Source organism: Chiloscyllium plagiosum, unplaced genomic scaffold, assembly GCF_037043375.1.
Source record: "Chiloscyllium plagiosum isolate Xiang-an unplaced genomic scaffold, Cpla_swu_hap1 HiC_scaffold_40, whole genome shotgun sequence".
Classification (NCBI taxonomy): Eukaryota; Metazoa; Chordata; class Chondrichthyes; order Orectolobiformes; family Hemiscylliidae; genus Chiloscyllium; species Chiloscyllium plagiosum.
The window spans coordinates 26,642,331-26,656,910 of NW_028270178.1; the positions used below are offsets into that span (position 1 = coordinate 26,642,331).

Genomic DNA, 14,580 nt, shown 5'->3' on the forward strand with positions numbered 1-14,580 from the left:
ACACACTGATCTCACTGGGGGGTCAGACACTTATCTCACTGGGGGGTCACACATTGATCTCACTGAGGGGGGTCACACACTGATCTCACTGGGGGGTCACACACTGATCACACTGAGGGGGGTCACACACTGATCTCACTGAGGGGGGGCACACACTGATCTCACTGGGGGGTCACACACGGATCACACTGAGGGGGGCGTCACACACTGATCTTACTGAGGGGGATCACAAACTGATCTCACTGAGGGGGGTCACACACTCATCTCACTGAGGGGGGTCACCCACTGATCTCACTGAGAGGGGTCACACACTGATTTTACTGGGGGGCATCACACACTGATCTCACTGAGGGGGTCACACGCTCATCTTACTGGGGGGGTCTCACACACTGATCTTATGGGGCGGTTCGCACACTGATCTCACTGAGGGTGGTAACACACTGAACTCACTGAGGGGGGTCGCACGCTGATCTCACTGAATGGGGTCACACACTGATCACACTGAGGGGGTCACACACTGAGGGGATCACACACTGATCTCACTGGGGGGGTCACACACTGATCTTACTGAGGGGGGTCACACACTGATCACACGGAGGGGGGTCACACACTGATCACACAGGGGGGGGTCACACACTGATCTCACCGAGGGCGGGGTCACACACTGATCTCACGAGAGGGGTCAAACACTGATCTCGCTGAGGGGGGGTCACACACTGATCACACTGATGGGGGGGTCACGCACTGATCTCACTGAGAGGGGTCAAACACTGATCTCACTGGGGGGGTCACACACTGATCACACTGAGGGGGTCACACACTGTCTGATCACACTGAGAGGGTTCACACATAGATCACACTGAGGGGGTCACACTGATCACACTGTGGGGGTCACACACTGATCTCACTGACGGGGGTCACACAATGATCTCACTGAGAGCGGTCACACACTGATCTCACTGGGGGTTCACACACTGATCTCACTGAGAGGGGTCACACACTGATCTCACTGAGGGGGGGTTCACACACTGATCACACTGAGGGGGGTCACACATTGATCTCACTGAGGGGGAGTCACACACTGATCACACTGAGCGGGGTCACATACTGATCACACTGAGGGGGGTCACAAACTGATCTCACTGAGGGGGGTCACACATTGATCTCACTGAGGGCGGTCACACACTGATCTCACTGAGAGGGGTCACACACTGATCTGACTGAGGGGGGGTCACACACTGATCTCACTGGGGGGTCACACACTGATCACACTGAGGGGGGTCACACACTGATCTCACTGCGGGGGTCACACACTGATCACACTGAGGGGGGTCACACATTGATCTCACTGAGGGGGGTCACACACTGATTACACTGAGCGGGGACACACACTGATCTCACAGAGGGTCACACACTGATCACACTGTGGGGGGTCACAAACTGATCTCACGGGCGTGGGTCACACACTGATCTCACTGCGGGGTCACACACTGATCACACTGAGGGGGGGGGTCACACACAGATCACACTGAGGGGGGTCACACACTGATCTCACTGAGAGGGGTCAAACACTGATCTCACTGGGGGGGTCACACACTGATCACACTGAGGGGGTCACACACTGTCTGATCACACTGAGAGGGTTCACACATAGATCACACTGAGGGGGTCACACTGATCACACTGTGGGGGTCACACACTGATCTCACTGACGGGGGTCACACAATGATCTCACTGAGAGCGGTCACACACTGATCTCACTGGGGGTTCACACACTGATCTCACTGAGAGGGGTCACACACTGATCTCACTGAGGGGGGGTTCACACACTGATCACACTGAGGGGGGTCACACATTGATCTCACTGAGGGGGAGTCACACACTGATCACACTGAGCGGGGTCACATACTGATCACACTGAGGGGGGTCACAAACTGATCTCACTGAGGGGGGTCACACATTGATCTCACTGAGGGCGGTCACACACTGATCTCACTGAGAGGGGTCACACACTGATCTCACTGGGGCGTCACACACTGATCTGACTGAGGGGGGGTCACACACTGATCTCACTGGGGGGTCACACACTGATCACACTGAGGGGGGTCACACACTGATCTCACTGCGGGGGTCACACACTGATCACACTGAGGGGGGTCATACACTGATCTCACTGAGGGGGTCACACGCTTATATTACGGGGGGGGTCTCACACACTGATCTCACTGAGGGTGGTAACACACTGAACTCACTGAGGGGGGTCGCACGCTGATCTCACTGAGGGGGGTCACACAATGATCTCACTGAGAGGGGTCACACAATGATCTCACTGAGGGGGGGTTCACACACTGATCACACTGAGGGGGGTCACACATTGATCTCACTGAGGGGGAGTCACACACTGATCACACGGAGGGGGGTCACACACTGATCACACAGGGGGGGGTCACACACTGATCTCACCGAGGGCGGGGTCACACACTGATCTCACGAGAGGGGTCAAACACTGATCTCGCTGAGGGGGGGTCACACACTGATCACACTGATGGGGGTGTCACACACTGATCTCACTGAGAGGGGTCAAACACTGATCACACTGAGGGGGTCACACACTGTCTGATCACACTGAGAGGGTTCACACATAGATCACACTGAGGGGGTCACACTGATCACACTGTGGGGGTCACACACTGATCTCACTGACGGGGGTCACACAATGATCTCACTGAGAGCGGTCACACACTGATCTCACTGGGGGTTCACACACTGATCTCACTGAGAGGGGTCACACACTGATCTCACTGAGGGGGGGTTCACACACTGATCACACTGAGGGGGGTCACACATTGATCTCACTGAGGGGGAGTCACACACTGATCACACTGAGCGGGGTCACATACTGATCACACTGAGGGGGGTCACAAACTGATCTCACTGAGGGGATCACACATTGATCTCACTGAGGGCGGTCACACACTGATCTCACTGAGAGGGGTCACACACTGATCTCACTGGGGCGTCACACACTGATCTGACTGAGGGGGGGTCACACACTGATCTCACTGGGGGGTCACACACTGATCACACTGAGGGGGGTCACACACTGATCTCACTGCAGGGGTCACACACTGATCACACTGAGGGGGGTCACACATTGATCTCACTGAGGGGGGGTCACACACTGATTACACTGAGCGGGGACACACACTGATCTCACAGAGGGTCACACACTGATCACACTGTGGGGGGTCACAAACTGATCTCACTGGCGTGGGTCACACACTGATCTCACTGCGGGGTCACACACTGATCACACTGAGGGGGGGGTCACACACAGATCACACTGAGGGGGGTCACACACTGATCTCACTGAGAGGGGTCAAACACTGATCTCACTGGGGGGGTCACACACTGATCACACTGAGGGGGTCACGCACTGTCTGATCACACTGAGAGGGTTCACACATAGATCACACTGAGGGGGTCACACTGATCACACTGTGGGGGTCACACACTGATCTCACTGACGGGGGTCACACACTGATCTCACTGAGAGGGGTCACACACTGATCTCACTGAGGGGGGGTTCACACACTGATCACACTGAGGGGGGTCACACATTGATCTTACTGAGGGGGAGTCACACACTGATCACACTGAGCGGGGTCACATACTGATCTCACTGAGAGGGGTCACACACTGATCTCACTGGGGCGTCACACACTGATCTGACTGAGGGGGGGTCACACACTGATCTCACTGGGGGGTCACACACTGATCACACTGAGGGGGGTCACACACTGATCTCACTGCGGGGGTCACACACTGATCACACTGAGGGGGGTCATACACTGATCTCACTGAGGGGGTCACACGCTTATATTACGGGGTGGGTCTCACACACTGATCTCACTGAGGGTGGTAACACACTGAACTCACTGAGGGGGGTCGCACGCTGATCTCACTGAGGGGGGTCACACAATGATCTCACTGAGAGGGGTCACACAATGATCTCACTGAGGGGGGGTTCACACACTGATCACACTGAGGGGGGTCACACATTGATCTCACTGAGGGGGGTCACACAATGATCTCACTGAGGGGGGGTTCACACACTGATCACACTGAGGGGGGTCACACACTGATCACACTGAGGGGGGTCACAAACTGATCTCACTGAGGGGGGGTCACACATTGATCTCACTGAGGGGGGTCACACACTGATCTCACTGAGATGGGTCACACACTGATCTCACTGGGGCGTCACACACTGATCTCACTGAGGGGGGGTCACACACTGATCTCACTGGGGGGTCACACACTGATCACACTGAGGGGGGTCACACACTGATCACACTGAGGGGGGTCATACACTGATCTCACTGAGGGGGTCACACACTGATCTTACTGGGGGGGTCTCACACACTGATCTTATGGGGCGGTTCGCACACTGATCTCACTGAGGGTGGTAACACACTGAACTCACTGAGGGGGGTCGCACGCTGATCTCACTGAGGGGGGTCACACAATGATCACACTGAGGGGGTCACACACTGAGGGGATCACACACTGATCTCACTGGGGTTCACACACTGATCTTACTGAGGGGGGTCACACACTGATCACACGGAGGGGGGTCACACACTGATCTCACCGAGGGCGGGGTCACACACTGATCTCACTGAGAGGGGTCAAACACTGATCTCACTGAGGGGGGGTCACACACTGATCACACTGATGGGGCGGTCACACACTGATCACACTGAGGGAGGGTCACACACTGATCTCACTGAGGGGGGCACACACTGATCTCACTGCAGGGGTCACACACTGAGGGGGTCACACACTGATCTCACTGGGGGGTCACACACTGATCTCACTGAGGGGGGTCACACACTGATCTCACTGAGGGGGTCACACACTGATCCCACTGAGGGGGGGTCACACACTGATCTCACTGGGGGGTCACACACTGATCACACTGAGGGGGGTCACACACTGATCTCACTGCGGGGGTCACACATTGATCTCACTGTGGGGGAGTCACACACTGATCACACTGAGGGGGTCACACAATGTCTGATCATACTGAGGGGGTTCACACATTGATCACACTGAGGGGGTCACACTGATCACACTGTGTGGGTCACACACTGATCTCACTGAGGGGGGTCACACAATGATCTCACTGAGAGGGGTCACACACTGATCTTACTGAAGGGGGGTCACACACTGATCACACTGAGGGGGAGTCACACACTGATCACACTGAGCGGGGTCACACACTGATCACACTGAGGGGGGTCACAAACTGATCTCACTGAGGGGGGTTACACATTGATCTCACTGAGGGGGGTCACACACTGATCTCACTGAGAGGGGTCACACACTGATCTCACTGGGGGGGTCACACACTGATCTCACTGAGGGGGGGTCACACACTGATCTCACTGGGGGGTCACACACTGATCACACTGAGGGGGGTCACACACTGATCTCACTGCAGGGGTCACACACTGGTCACACTGAGGGGGGTCATACACTGATCTCACTGGGGGGGTCACACACTGATCTCACTGCAGGGGTCACACACTGAGGGGGTCACACACTGATCTCACTGGGGGGTCACACACTGATCTCACTGAGGGGGGTCACACACTGATCTCACTGAGGGGGTCACACACTGATCTTACTGAGGGGGTCACACACTGAGGGGGGTCACACACTGATCACACTGAGGGGCGGTCATACACGGATCACACTGGGGGGGTTACACTGATCTCACTGAGGGGGGTCACACACTGATTACACTGAGGGGGGTCACACACTGATCTTACTGAGGTGAGGTCACACACTGATCACACTGAGGGGGTCTTAAACTGAGGGGGTCACACACTTATCGCACTGGGGGTCACACACTGATCTTACTGAGGGGGGTCACACACTGCTCTCACTGAGGGGGGTCACACACTGATCACACTGAGGGGGGGTTACACACTGATCTCACTGCGGGGGTCACACATTGATCTCACTGTGGGGGAGTCACACACTGATCACACTGAGGGGGTCACACAATGTCTGATCACACTGAGGGGGTTCACACATTGATCACACTGAGGGGGTCACACTGATCACACTGTGTGGGTCACACACTGATCTCTCTGAGGGGGGTCACACAATGATCTCACTGAGAGGGGTCACACACTGATCTCACTGGGGGGGTCACACACTGATCTCACTGAGGGGGGGTCACACACTGATCACACTGAGGGGGAGTCACACACTGATCACACTGAGCGGGGTCACACACTGATCACACTGAGGGGGGTCACAAACTGATCTCACTGAGGGGGGTTACACATTGATCTCACTGAGGGGGGTCACAAACTGATCTCACTGAGGGGGGGTCACACATTGATCTCACTGAGGGGGGTCACACACTGATCTCACTGAGATGGGTCACACACTGATCTCACTGGGGCGTCACACACTGATCTCACTGAGGGGGGGTCACACACTGATCACACTGAGGGGGGTCACACACTGATCACACTGAGGGGGGTCATACACTGATCTCACTGAGGGGGTCACACGCTGATCTTACTGGGGGGGTCTCATACACTGATCTTATGGGGCGGTTCGCACACTGATCTCACTGAGGGTGGTAACACACTGAACTCACTGAGGGGGGTCGCACGCTGATCTCACTGAGGGGGGTCACACAATGATCACACTGAGGGGGTCACACACTGAGGGGATCACACACTGATCTCACTGGGGTTCACACACTGATCTTACTGAGGGGGGTCACACACTGATCACACGGAGGGGGTCACACACTGATCTCACCGAGGGCGGGGTCACACACTGATCTCACTGAGAGGGGTCAAACACTGATCTCACTGAGGGGGGGTCACACACTGAACACACTGATGGGGGGGTCACACACTGATCACACTGAGGGAGGGTCACACACTGATCTCACTGCAGGGGTCACACACTGATCTCACTGAGGGGGGGTCACACACTGATCTCACTGGGGGGTCACACACTGATCACACTGAGGGGGGTCACACACTGATCTCACTGAGGGGGTCACACACTGATCTCACTGAGGGGGGGTCACACACTGATCTCACTGGGGGGTCACACACTGATCACACTGAGGGGGGTCACACACTGATCTCACTGCGGGGGTCACACATTGATCTCACTGTGGGGGAGTCACACACTGATCACACTGAGGGGGTCACACAATGTCTGATCACACTGAGGGGGTTCACACATTGATCACACTGAGGGGGTCACACTGATCACACTGTGTGGGTCACACACTGATCTCACTGAGGGGGGTCACACAATGATCTCACTGAGAGGGGTCACACACTGATCTTACTGAGGGGGGGTCACACACTGATCACACTGAGGGGGAGTCACACACTGATCACACTGAGCGGGGTCACACACTGATCACACTGAGGGGGGTCACAAACTGATCTCACTGAGGGGGGTTACACATTGATCTCACTGAGGGGGGTCACACACTGATCACACTGAGGGGGGTCACACACTGATCTCACTGCAGGGGTCACACACTGGTCACACTGAGGGGGGTCACACACTGATCTCACAGGGGGGGTTACACACTGATCTCACTGCAGGGGTCACACACTGAGGGGGTCACACACTGATCTCACTGGGGGGTCACACACTGATCTCACTGAGGGGGGTCACACACTGATCTCACTGAGGGGGTCACACACTGATCTTACTGAGGGGGTCACACACTGAGGGGGGTCACACACTGATCACACTGAGGGGAGGTCATACACGGATCACACTGGGGGGGTTACACTGATCTCACTGAGGGGGGTCACACACTGATTACACTGAGGGGGGTCACACACTGATCTTACTGAGGTGAGGTCACACACTGATCACACTGAGGGGGTCTTAAACTGAGGGGGTCACACACTTATCTCACTGGGGGTCACACACTGATCTTACTGAGGGGGGTCACACACTGCTCTCACTGAGGGGGGTCACACACTGATCACACTGAGGGGGGGTTACACACTGATCTCACTGCGGGGGTCACACATTGATCTCACTGTGGGGGAGTCATACACTGATCACACTGAGGGGGTCACACAATGTCTGATCACACTGAGGGGGTTCACACATTGATCACACTGAGGGGGTCACACTGATCACACTGTGTGGGTCACACATTGATCTCTCTGCGGGGGGTCACACAATGATCTCACTGAGAGGGGTCACACACTGATCTCACTGGGGGGGTCACACACTGATCTCACTGAGGGGGGGTCACACACTGATCACACTGAGGGGGAGTCACACACTGATCACACTGAGCGGGGTCACACACTGATCACACTGAGGGGGGTCACAAACTGATCTCACTGAGGGGGGTTACACATTGATCTCACTGAGGGAGGTCACACACTGATCTCACTGAGAGGGGTCACACACTGATCTCACTGGGGGGTCACACACAGATCACACTGAGGGGGGTCACACACTGATCTCACTGCAGGGGTCACACACTGACGGGGTCACACACTGATCTCACTGGGGGGGGGGTCACACACTGATCACACTGAAGGGGGTCACACACTGATCTTACTGAGGTGAGGTCACACACTGATCACACTGAGGGGGGTCACACACTGATCTTACTGAGGTGGGGTCACACACTGATCTCACTGAGGGGGGATCACTCTGGGGGGGATCACACACTGATCTCACTGAGGGGGATCACACACTGATCACACTGGGGGGGGGTCACACACTGCTCTCACTGAGGGGGGTCACACACTGATCAATCTGACGGTGGGTTACACACTGATCTCACTGGGGGGGTCACACACTGATCTCACTGCAGGGGTCACACACTGAGGGGGTCACACACTGATCTCACTGGGGGGTCACACACTGATCTCACTGAGGGGGGTCACACACTGATCTTACTGAGGGGGTCACACTCTGATCTTACTGAGAGGGTCACACACTGATCACACTGAGGGGGGTCACACACTGATCACACTGAGGGGAGGTCATACACGGATCACACTGGGGGGGTTACACTGATCTCACTGAGGGGGGTCACACACTGATTACACTGAGGGGGGTCACACACTGATCTTACTGAGGTGAGGTCACACACTGATCACACTGAGGGGGTCTTAAACTGAGGGGGTCACACACTTATCTCACTGGGGGTCACACACTGATCTTACTGAGGGGGGTCACACACTGCTCTCACTGAGGGGGGTCACACACTGATCACACTGAGGGGGGGTTACACACTGATCTCACTGAGGGGGGTCACACTGATCTCACTGAGAGGGGTCACACACTGATCTCACTGGGGGGTCACACTGATCTCACTGGGGGGTCACACACTGATCTCACTGAGGGGGGTCACACACTGATCTCACTGGGGGGGTCACACACTGATCACACTGAGGGGGGTCACACACTGATCTCACTGAGGGGGGGCACACACTGATCTCACTGGGGGTCACACACGGAGCACACTGAGGGGGGCGTCACACACTGATCTTACTGAGGGGGATCACACACTGATCTCACTGAGGGGGGTCACACACTCATCTCACTGAGGGGGGGTCACACACTCATCTCACTGAGGGGGTCACACACTGATCACACTGATGGGGGGTCACCCACGGATCTCACTGAGAGGGGTCACACACTGATCTTACTGGGGGGCATCACACACTGATCTCACTGAGGGGGTCACACGCTGATCTTACTGGTGGGGTCTCACACACTGATCTTACTGGGCGGTTCATACACTGATCACACCTGAGGGTGGTAACACACTGAACTCACTGAGGGGGGTCGCACGCTGATCTCACTGAGAGGGGTTTCACACAATGATCACACTGAGGGGGTCACACACTGAGGGGATCACACACTGATCATACTGGGGTTCACACACTGATCTTACTGAGGGGGGTCACACACTGCTCACACGGAGGGGGGTTACACACTGATCACACTGATGGGGGGTCACCCACGGATCTCACTGAGAGGGGTCACACACTGATCTTACTGGGGGGCATCACACACTGATCACACTGGGGGGGGTCACACACTGATCTCACCGAGGGCGGGATCACACACTGATCTCACTGAGAGGGGTCAAACACTGATCTCACTGAGGGGGGGTCACACACTGATCACACTGATGGGGGGGTCACACACTGATCACACTGAGGGAGGGTCACACACTGATCTTACTGAGGGGGATCACACACTGATCTTACTGAGGGGGATCACACACTGATCTCACTGAGGGGGGGTCACACACTGATCTCACTGGGGGGTCACACACTGATCACACTGAGGGGGGCGTCACACACTGATCTTACTGAGGGGGATCACACACTGATCACACTGAGGGGGTCACACTGATCACACTGGGGGGGTCACACAATGATCTCACTGAGGGGGGTCACACACTGATCTCACTGAGAGGGGTCACACACTGATCTCACTGGGGGGGTCACACACTGATCTCACCGAGAGGGGTCACACACTGATCTCACTGAGGGGGGGTTCACACACTGATCACACTGAGGGGGGTCACACATTGATCTCACTGTGGAAGAGTCACACACTGATCACACTGAGGGGGGTCACAAACTGATCTCACTGAGGGGGGTCACACATTGATCTCACTGAGGGGGGTCACACACTGATCTCACTGAGAGGGGTCACACACTGATCTCACTGGGGGGGTCACACACTGATCTCACTGGGGCGGTCACACACTAATCTCACTGAGGGGTGTCACACACTGATCACACTGAGGGGGGCGTCACACACTGATCTTACTGAGGGGGATCACACACTGATCTCACTGAGGGGGGGTCACACACTGATCTCACTGAGGGGGGTCACACACTGATCTTACTAGGGGCATCACACACTGATCTCACTGAGGGGGGTCACACGCTGATCTTACTGGGGGGGTCACACACTGATCTTACTGGGCGGGTCACACACTGATCTCAATGAGGTTGGTAACACACTGAACTCACTGAGGGGTTCACACGCTGATCACATTGAGGGGGGCGTCACACACTGATCTTACTGAGGGGGATCACACACTGATCTCACTGAGGGGGGGTCACACACTGATCTCACTGAGGGGGGTCACACACTGATCTTACTGAGGGGTGTCACACACTGATCACACTGAGGGGGGCGTCACACACTGATCTTACTGAGGGGGATCACACACTGATCTCACTGAGGGGGGGTCACACACTGATCTCACTGAGGGGGGTCACACACTGATCTTACTGGGGGGCATCACACACTGATCTCACTGAGGGGGCTCACACGCTGATCTCACTGAGGGGTGTCACACACTGATCACACTGAGGGGGGCGTCACACACTGATCTTACTGAGGGGGATCACACACTGATCTCACTGAGGGGGGGTCACACACTGATCTCACTGAGGGGGGTCACACACTGATCTTACTGGGGGGCATCACACACTGATCTCACTGAGGGGGGTCACACGCTGATCTTACTGGGGGGGGTCACACACTGATCTTACTAGGCGGGTCACACACTGATCTCACTGAGGGGTTCACACGCTGAACTTACTGAGGGGGGGTCACACACTGATCACACTGAGGGGGTCACACACTGAGGGGATCACACACTGATCTCACTGGGGGGTCACACACTGATCTTACTGAGGGGGGTCACACACTGATCACACTGAGGGGGGTCACACACTGATCACACTGAGGGGGGTCACACACTGATCTCACCGACGGGGGGGTCACACACTGATCTCACTGATGCGGGGTCACACACTGATCACACTGAGGGAGGGTCACACACTGATCTCACTGAGAGGGGTCAAACACTGATCTCACTGGGGGGGTCACACACTGATCACACTGGGGGGGTCACACAAAGATCTCACTGAGGGGGGTCACACACTGATCTCACTGAGAGGGGTCACACACTGATCTAACTGGGGGGGTCACACACTGATCTCACTGAGAGGGGTCACACACTGATCTCACTGAGGGGGGGTTCACACACTGATCACACTGAGGGGGTCACACATTGATCTCACTGAGGGGGAGTCACACACTGATCACACTGAGGGGTGTCACAAACTGATCTCACTGGGGGGGTCACACACTGATCACACTGAGGGGGTTCACACACTGATCTCACTGAGGGGGTCACTCACTGATCACACAGAGGGGGGTCACACACTGATAACACTGAGGGGGGTCACACACTAAAATACTGGAGGGTCACACACTGATCTCACTGAGGGGGGTCACACACTGATCACTCTGAGGGGGGTCACACACTGATCTCACTGCGGGGGTCGCACACTGATATCTCTGCGGGGGTCACACATTGATCACACTGAGGGGGTCTTAAACTGAGGGGGTCATACACTTATCTCACTGGGGGTCACACACTGATCTTACTGAGGGGGGGGCACACACTGCTCTCACTGAGGGGGGTCACACACTGATCACACTGAGGGGGGGTTACACACTGATCTCACTGAGGGGGGTCACACACTGATCTCACTGAGGGGGGTCACACACTGATCTTACTGAGGTGAGGTCACACACTGAGGGGGGTCACACACTGATCACACTGAGCTGGGGTCACACACTGATCTCACTGAGGGGGGAATCACACTTGGGGGTCACACACTGATCTCACTGAGGGGGGTCACACACTGGTCACACTGGGGGGGTCACACACTGCTCTCACTGAGGGGGGTCACACACTGATCACACTGAAGGGATTTACACACTGGTCTCACTGAGGGGAGTCACACACTGATCTCACTGAGAGGGGTCACACACTGATCTCACTGTGGGGTCACACACTGATCTCACTGGGGGGGTCACACATTGATCTCACTGAGGGGGCTCACACACTGATCTCACTGGGGGGTCACACAATGATCACACTGAGAGGGGTCACACACTGATCTCACTGGGGGGGCACACACTGATCATACTGAGGGGGTCACACACTGATCTCACTGGGGCGTCACACACTGATCTTACTGAGGGGGATCACACACTGATCTCACTGAGGGCAGTCACACACTGATCTCACTGGGGGGTCACACACTGATCACACTGAGGGGGGTCACACACTGATCTCACTGCGGGGGTCACACACTGATCACACTGAGGGGGGGGTCACACACTGATCTCACTGAGAGGGGTCACACACTGATCTTACTGGGGGGCGTCACACACTGATCTCACTGAGGGGGTCACACGCTGATCGTACTGGGGGGGTCACACACTGATCTTACTGGGGGTGTCACACACTGATCTCACTGCGGGTGGTAACACACTGATCTCACTGAGGGGGGTCACACACTGATCTTACTGAGGTGAGGTCACACACTGATCACACTGAGGGGGGGTCACACACTGATCACACTGCGTGGGGGTCACACACTGATCTTACTGAGGGGGGGCACACACTGATCTTACTGAGGGGGGGCACACACTGATCTCACTGAGGGGGGTCACACACTGATCTTACTCAGGGGGGGCACACACTGATCTTACTGAGGGGGGGCACACACTGATCTCACTGAGGGGGGTCACACACTGATCTTACTGAGGGGGGTCACACACTGATCACATTGAGGGGGGTCACACACTGATCTCACTGAGGGGGGTCACACACTGATCTTACTGGGGGGGTCACACACTGATCTCACTGAGTGGGGGTCACACACTGATCTTACTGAGGGGGGGCACACACTGATCTCACTGAGGGGGGTCACACACTGATCTTACTGAGGGGGGGGTCACACACTGATCACACTGAGGGGGGTCACACACTGATCACACTGAGGGGGGTCACACACTGATCTTACTGAGGTGAGGTCACACACTGATCACACTGAGGGGGGTCACACACTGATCTTACTGAGGTGGGGTCACACACTGATCTCACTGAGGGGGGAATCACACTGGGGGGTCACACACTGATCTCACTGATGGGGGTCACACACTGGTCACACTGGGGGGGTCACACACTGCTCTCACTGAGTGGGGTTACACACTGATCACACTGAGGGGGGGTTACACACTGATCTCACTGAGGGGAGTCACACACTGATCTCACTGAGAGGGGTCACACACTGATCTCACTGGGGGGTCACACACTGATTTCACTGGGGGGGTCACACATTGATCTCACTGAGGGGGCTCACACACTGATCTCACTGGGGGGTCACACAATGATCACACTGAGAGGGATCACACACTGATCTCACTGGGGGGGCACACACTGATCATACTGAGGGGGTCACACACTGATCTCACTGGGGCGTCACACACTGATCTTACTGAGGGGGATCACACACTGATCTCACTGAGGGCGGTCACACACTGATCTCACTGGGGGGTCACACACTGATCACACTGAGGGGGGTCACACACTGATCTCACTGCGGGGGTCACACACTGATCACACTGAGGGGGGGTCACACACTGATCTCA

General features: G+C 55.9%; 2 long non-coding RNA genes across 5 annotated transcripts in view; both read right to left on the reverse strand.

The window, feature by feature from the left end:
* Positions 1–14,580, reverse strand: part of LOC122546097 (uncharacterized) — a 154,311-nt gene that overhangs the window by 80,683 nt on the left and 59,048 nt on the right. The gene's annotated exons all lie outside the window — the stretch shown is intronic.
* LOC148138416 (uncharacterized) overlaps positions 1–14,580 on the reverse strand; it is a 91,727-nt gene that overhangs the window by 75,145 nt on the left and 2,002 nt on the right. The window lies entirely within an intron of this gene.